Raw genomic sequence first — 6,146 nt, 5'->3', positions numbered from 1 at the left:
CTATGCTATGTATCTACCAGTATATCAAACAAACAAACAAACAAACAAACAAACAAATTATTTATACCCCACCCATCTGGCTGGGTTGCCTCAGCTACTCTGGACAGCTTCCAACACACATAAAAACATAAAATATAAAAAACATAGTATATCTATAGATATAATATTGATTGATATTGATTGATGTTTCGTTGGTATTTTTAGTTATGCTTTATGTATCGTTTGTTGATTTTATCCTCCCACGTACTCTGCCATGCTAATTTTTTTGCAGAAGTGCAGATTAGAAATGCATTAAATCTGTAAAAAATACTTAAGAGTCCTAGCGTGTGCCCCCGAGACATCATCCAAAGTGCAATGTCATATATCTCTTGCCAAGAGAAGGAAATTTGAAAGCTCTAAACTTCCTTCAGCAAATGTCCCAAAGCAGATCGTGACCAGTTCCTCCAGACTCACAGCCAGGCCTAGGAGGTGTTGCAGGGCATCACAACTTGGATGTAGTGAAGGGGAGAGGCAGGAGGGTGACGAATGTTGGCCTTGCACAGGATGCTGCTGAAATTCGAAAGACCAAAGCCTGTCGCTGCCCAAGCTTGACAAGGGAAGCCTGTAAAAAACAGATGGAACCAGGAGGGCCTTCAGATTAGGTGTATCTAACAGCATAGACAGAAGTTTGCTGAGCTTGGCAGAACGGCTTTGAGAAACAAAGGCCTCCTTGAACTCAAGGCAGTTCTCAAAATGATACAGATTGCTGAGCCTGGAAGAGAGGCTTCAAGAACAGAAAAGTTACTTATAAGAAAGATTCTATGAATACGGTGTGTTCTCAGGCTAGGGTCAGAAGACTTGCATTTCTCCCATTTTTGGTGTGTGTTTTCCTCCAAAGGGAACATTTTAGATTGCTGTAACTTGAGAAATGGCATTGCATTTCTTTCTTTGTAACACTTGCATGTCTTGTATTCCTTTCTGCAGAAAACAGCAGAGAAGGGATAGCAAGGACACAGCAGCCTTGCTATTGGTGACAGCCAAGTAAAGTCTTAGGGAGCTTCTGTGACATCACAGCAGCATAGCTAATGGTGGTGTGGCATCCATAAAAGTTTACTGTGTGCCATCAGAGCAGATCAGCCAATGATACCAAGCACAGCTGCAGGTGAAAAGGTAAAAGGCTGAGATTTTTAAGGAGAAAAACCATAGTACTGGTGAGTCCTTTGCTAGTTATAAATTTATTGTGTCCAGGCATTTTGTGTTCTTTCATTGTGCCTTCAGTCATGGAGGACATTGGCACAGGGAGAATAATTGCTCCTGCCTTCAAAGGCCCAGATACTTTGTTTAAAAAATGCAGTCTCAGTCTTTTTAAAATGCCTTACTTTTTCATACAATGGCATCAGTGGTGGGGTTGGGGAGAGAGCTGACACCATGATTCTTATGCAATGACTCATTGTAACAAATATTCACGTTGAAATCCTATACCTATTTACTCAGAACTAAATCCCACTGAGTGTTACTCCTAGCATCGAGAGCGTAGGATTGCAATCTCAAGGACTAAAAAAACCAAATCAGAACTATCCTGTTTTAGACTTTTACTCAGCCCCCACTTCTGAGCATTTACAACCTGAGCCTTTCTACGCAAGCTTCCCTTTCCTCTTTAAGCTGATTCTTCCAGGACCTGGAAGAATCAGTATTTTTGAGCCAGGAAAGCAATAAGGTGTGGACTGAGCTTTAACCATATTCTGCCACCTACTTTGGCAGCTCTCTTTAGCTTGTGTGTTTTAAAAAAATATAAAAGAAAAAATAAAAGAAAGCAAAGCGAAAGTCGTTCCTTGACTCTGAACGATGTTATAATGGTGCAAGAATCAAATTCTAGCTACTGAACCCCTAAAGGTAAAGGAACCCCTGACCATTAGGTTCAGTCGTGTCCGTCTCTGGGGTTGCGGCGCACATCCTGCTTTACTGGCCGAGGGAGCCGGCGTACAACTTCCGGGTCATGTGGCCAGCATGACTAAGCTGCTTCTGGCGAACCAGAGCAGCGCACAGAAATGCCGTTTACCTTCCCCCCGGAGCGGTACCTATTTACCTGTTTGCACTTTGACGTGCTTTCGAACTGCTAGGTTGGCAGGAGCAGGGACCGAGCAACGGGAGCTCACCCCATTGCGGGGATTCGAACCACCGACCTTCTGATTGGCAAGTCCTAGGCTCTGTGGTTTAACCCACAGCGCCACCCACATCCCATCCACTGAACCCCTAGAAGGAAGCTAATTGAAGGTGGTTTGAAGGTACATTCCCTGCAGATGTGCTGGAAACAGCAATCTGCATGGGACCCTTGTCTGTTTGCATCTCAGAGGTGGGGTGCCTAGTGCTTCCCCCCAGGGGGTACTCAAGGATACACAGTACCGGCACGTCTTTTTTTCGATGTTAAAAAGTCCGGCACTTACTGTAAAAACTTCATGGTGAGTACCAGCACCCATTATTCTAGAAAAAAACAGTGGGAATGTGCATGTGTGTATTTTGTCCTATGCTGAACACTGAGTTGAAGCTAGATGGGTAAACTGCACTGCGTTCAGCGGTGGAGGCGAGGGCGGGGCAAGCTGCCCATAGGGGCGGGTGAGGGTAGGGCACTCCACAGTCTGCCTGCCTTCTCCCACTCAGCTGCCCTTCAGCTGCGGGGGGGGGGGGAGGCAGTGGGTGGACTGTTTGGGCAGCACAGAGTCTGTGTGTGCTCAAGCCATCATGTCTCTCCCAGGAGAGACGTGTGGCTCGGGCACGCTTCAGGCCCCGTGGTGAGTGCCGCCCAGCATTTTGTCACCCCCCTCAGTGGTGACACCCGGGGTGAACCACATCCACCGTACCCCCCTTCCTCCATCCCTGAGTTCCCACTGAAACCAGTGAATTATGCTTATATTTTCACATTTTGGGGAGGGGGATCTAACAGCCTGTATCCAAACCTACTTTTCTTTGGCACTTCTCTGTTTTTCCATTCATTCTGGGACCTTATGGTAAAGGGCAGATAAGAAATCTAAAGAAGTAATGAAGATTATCTTCTCCATCATGGAACAGGGGTGAACCAGAATAGACCAAGGGATTGGGATTTTTCTTCTCCATCTTATTTCTCTGAGGAAGAAATAAGGGAGAGGATGTGGGTTCGGCTGTTTGTCCGACACTTTCTTTCAAAACTCCTGTCATTAATAATAATAACAAGGTGCTTGGGAAACAGGGGAAAAGCAATCGAATTAAGCTGCGGTTTCTACAAACCTAAAGGACAGTCTGTTCTCAGCTGGTCTTGTTCTATGATCTCATAATAGAAGCCATGGTTTCAGCACTCTCCTCTGTATAATAACTGCCAAGCAAGGAACAAAGAATCAAGAAAAATCTTGCTCAAAAATCCCTTTTCTCCACATCAAGGAGAATGATTAGGCTGCTAGTCAAAACAGCACAAAGAGAAACATTTATTTTACTTTATTTCCTTTGTGTGGCACCGAGGAAGACGTCACACATTCAGAACAGAAATTAAGACCTGGATTCGCCTTTTCACCTGCCGGTTCCTCTTGACCCGACTGTGTGGTCGTCACAAAACACTTGTGTGGAATGCACACAGGCTGGTCTCCTTTGTGTCTGCTGGGTGAACCAGCAGATTTCAGTACCTTTCTCATGGATAATGGGAACCAGTATGGCATTCCCTTGTTTTGTGGGTGGAGCAGGAACCACTCAGCAGTGGAGCTGTAACTTGTTACATTCCAATTCAGTGTGTTAGGGCTAGCATACAAAGGCCTCAAATTGCTTGGGACCCAAGGAGCACCTTCTTCAGGATCACAGGAAGGGAGGCCCTGGCAGCTGCTGGGTGCTGCCCAGTTGGTTTGGATCTGGGTGGGACAGGGCCTCCTTGGTGGTGGTCCCCTGTTTGTGGCATGCACTCCCTGGCGAGGTGCCTCCTCCTTTCTCCTTCCAGGAGGAATTTCAAAACATTCCTGTTTTAAACCAGGCACTTGATTGATGGTTGAAAGAAAGAGATTTGTGGAACGCCAGCCAGCCATAGGCAGGTATTTCTGCAGGGAGAGCACTCCACAACACTGGTGCCATCAGAGGGGGAAAACAACCCATCTTGATGTTACCACAAACTGATCATCCTCAGGTCATGGCAAAACCGACCGAGTTCCATTAGCTGATCTTAATGCTCTTGCCGGATGGGAACTCGGTCTCAACAAGTGGAATGCCCATCACTGGCTATGCATTCAGAAAGATAGGCTATGACTGAGAGGGTGGTGAACTTCCGGTTCCAGCTTCGCCTTTTTAGGCCTGTGGGAACATTTGGATTTTTGTGTGGGCACCAAGGGCCCCACTTCTCCCCCCCCTTCCATGGATCAGTCCTCTTGAGAGGGTGGGGGAATGTGTGTGCGCATACACACACAGAATTCTCTTTCCCAGGAGATCTGTGTAAAATTCAGATCAGGGAGAATTAACCTGAGCTTTGAAAACCACCTAGAACTGGGAAGAGGAAATGAGAGAGTGTGTCTCACTTCCTCTGTGCATACTTTTCAAGGGAAACAGAAACCCATGCTCATAACCAAGAGATTAGTTAGTGGGGGTGGCACCATGGCACCATGAGACCCACAAGTACAGTGGTACCTCGGGTTACATACGTTTCAGGTTACATACGTTTCAGGTTACAGACTCCGCTAACCCAGAAAGAGTACCTCGGGTTAAGAACTTTGCTTCAGGGTGAGAACAGAAATTGTGCAGCGGCAGCGGGAGGCCCCGTTAGCTAAAGTGGTACCTCAGGTTAAGAACAGTTTCAGGTTAAGAACGGACCTCCAGAACGAATTAAGTACTTAACCAGAGGTACCACTATACAGCACTTGCGGCCCCTGCGTTAGAAAGAGAAGAAAGAGACACACAAAGAAAACTTGCGCAATCACTTATGCACCCAGTCTGTCATCTCAGGAAACCCCATTTCTCATCCAGGTCCTATGATTTCTTTTGACCATTCTTCTCCAGTGTGCCCATCAGCAGCTGATAGATCTCCTTCAGTGGACGGGGCGTTTTTGCATGAGCCTGTCTTTTACACAGTGCTGCCCAGTCCATTAGAAAGTCCCAAGTATGCGTTGGTGTGTATACAGAGCCGTGAATCAAGGGTAACCTGAATCAATGGCATTTTCCAGTGAAAGGCAAGTTAAACCACAACAGTGTTTATTTTTTGGGTTTCAAGGGTCACAAGATCACAGCCTCTGCCGAAAATCCTCCGTAGCAAAGTCTGCTTATTTAATGAAGAGCTCTCTAAAGATCGTTCCAATCCAATATAGAATCTGGCAGATAAAACCTGGACTCCCACCAACATGTAATTTAACTTCATCAAGCCGGGAGACATGATTGAGAGAGTGTGCCTAAGAACCGACTCTGAAGGGCACTTCATAATTGCAGTGCTAATGGAAATACTCCATCAGTACTAATTTATTTCACATATCTAGAGAGACTCCAAAATAAGTGAAATGACTTCGCGGCAAATATCAGTTCTGAAGGTCACACTGTTTTAAATCCTCTTAACTTACTCGCAATGTGGGAGAAAAGGGCAGCTGCTGCTATCACTCACAACATCTGTGCAAATCCTGCTCCGACATAATTTGTAGATAGCCAGTTTACAGATGGTATGATCTGGACTGGCCACAGTTCTTTCAGAGATCAAATTCCCAGCTGCAAAGTGTAGCCAGTGTCACACTGATGCCATTTTTATAGCCAAGATGTAGCAATCACCTCTCAACAGAATGGCCGCAGCTCAGTGGTAGAACATCTGCTTTGGCATGTATAATGTCCCTGGCTCAGTCTCCAATATCTTCAGATAGGGCTGGAAGTGTCTCAGTGTCTGAAACCCTGGAGAGTCATCGCTATTCATCATAGACAATGCTGAGCTGGATGGACCAATGGTTTGAGAAAGAGGTAGCCTCCAGGTGTTGTTGACTACAACTCCCATCAGCCCTAGACAAGATGGTCAGGGATGATGAGAGTTGTAGTCCAACATCTGGAGGGTACCACACTGGCTACCCTTGAAGGCTGCAATCTCTGTTTACCAGCAAGCCCCAAGCCCCCATTTGTTCTTCGACTGCCACATGCTGTCTATGAAGCTTCCCTGATGGCTAACCAGAAGCCACAGCTGAAGTGCAGAGGCA

This window comes from Podarcis pityusensis (assembly GCF_964106645.2).
Source record: "Podarcis pityusensis genome assembly, chromosome: 3".
Classification (NCBI taxonomy): Eukaryota; Metazoa; Chordata; class Lepidosauria; order Squamata; family Lacertidae; genus Podarcis; species Podarcis pityusensis.
This window is presented reverse-complemented; position numbering follows the sequence as displayed.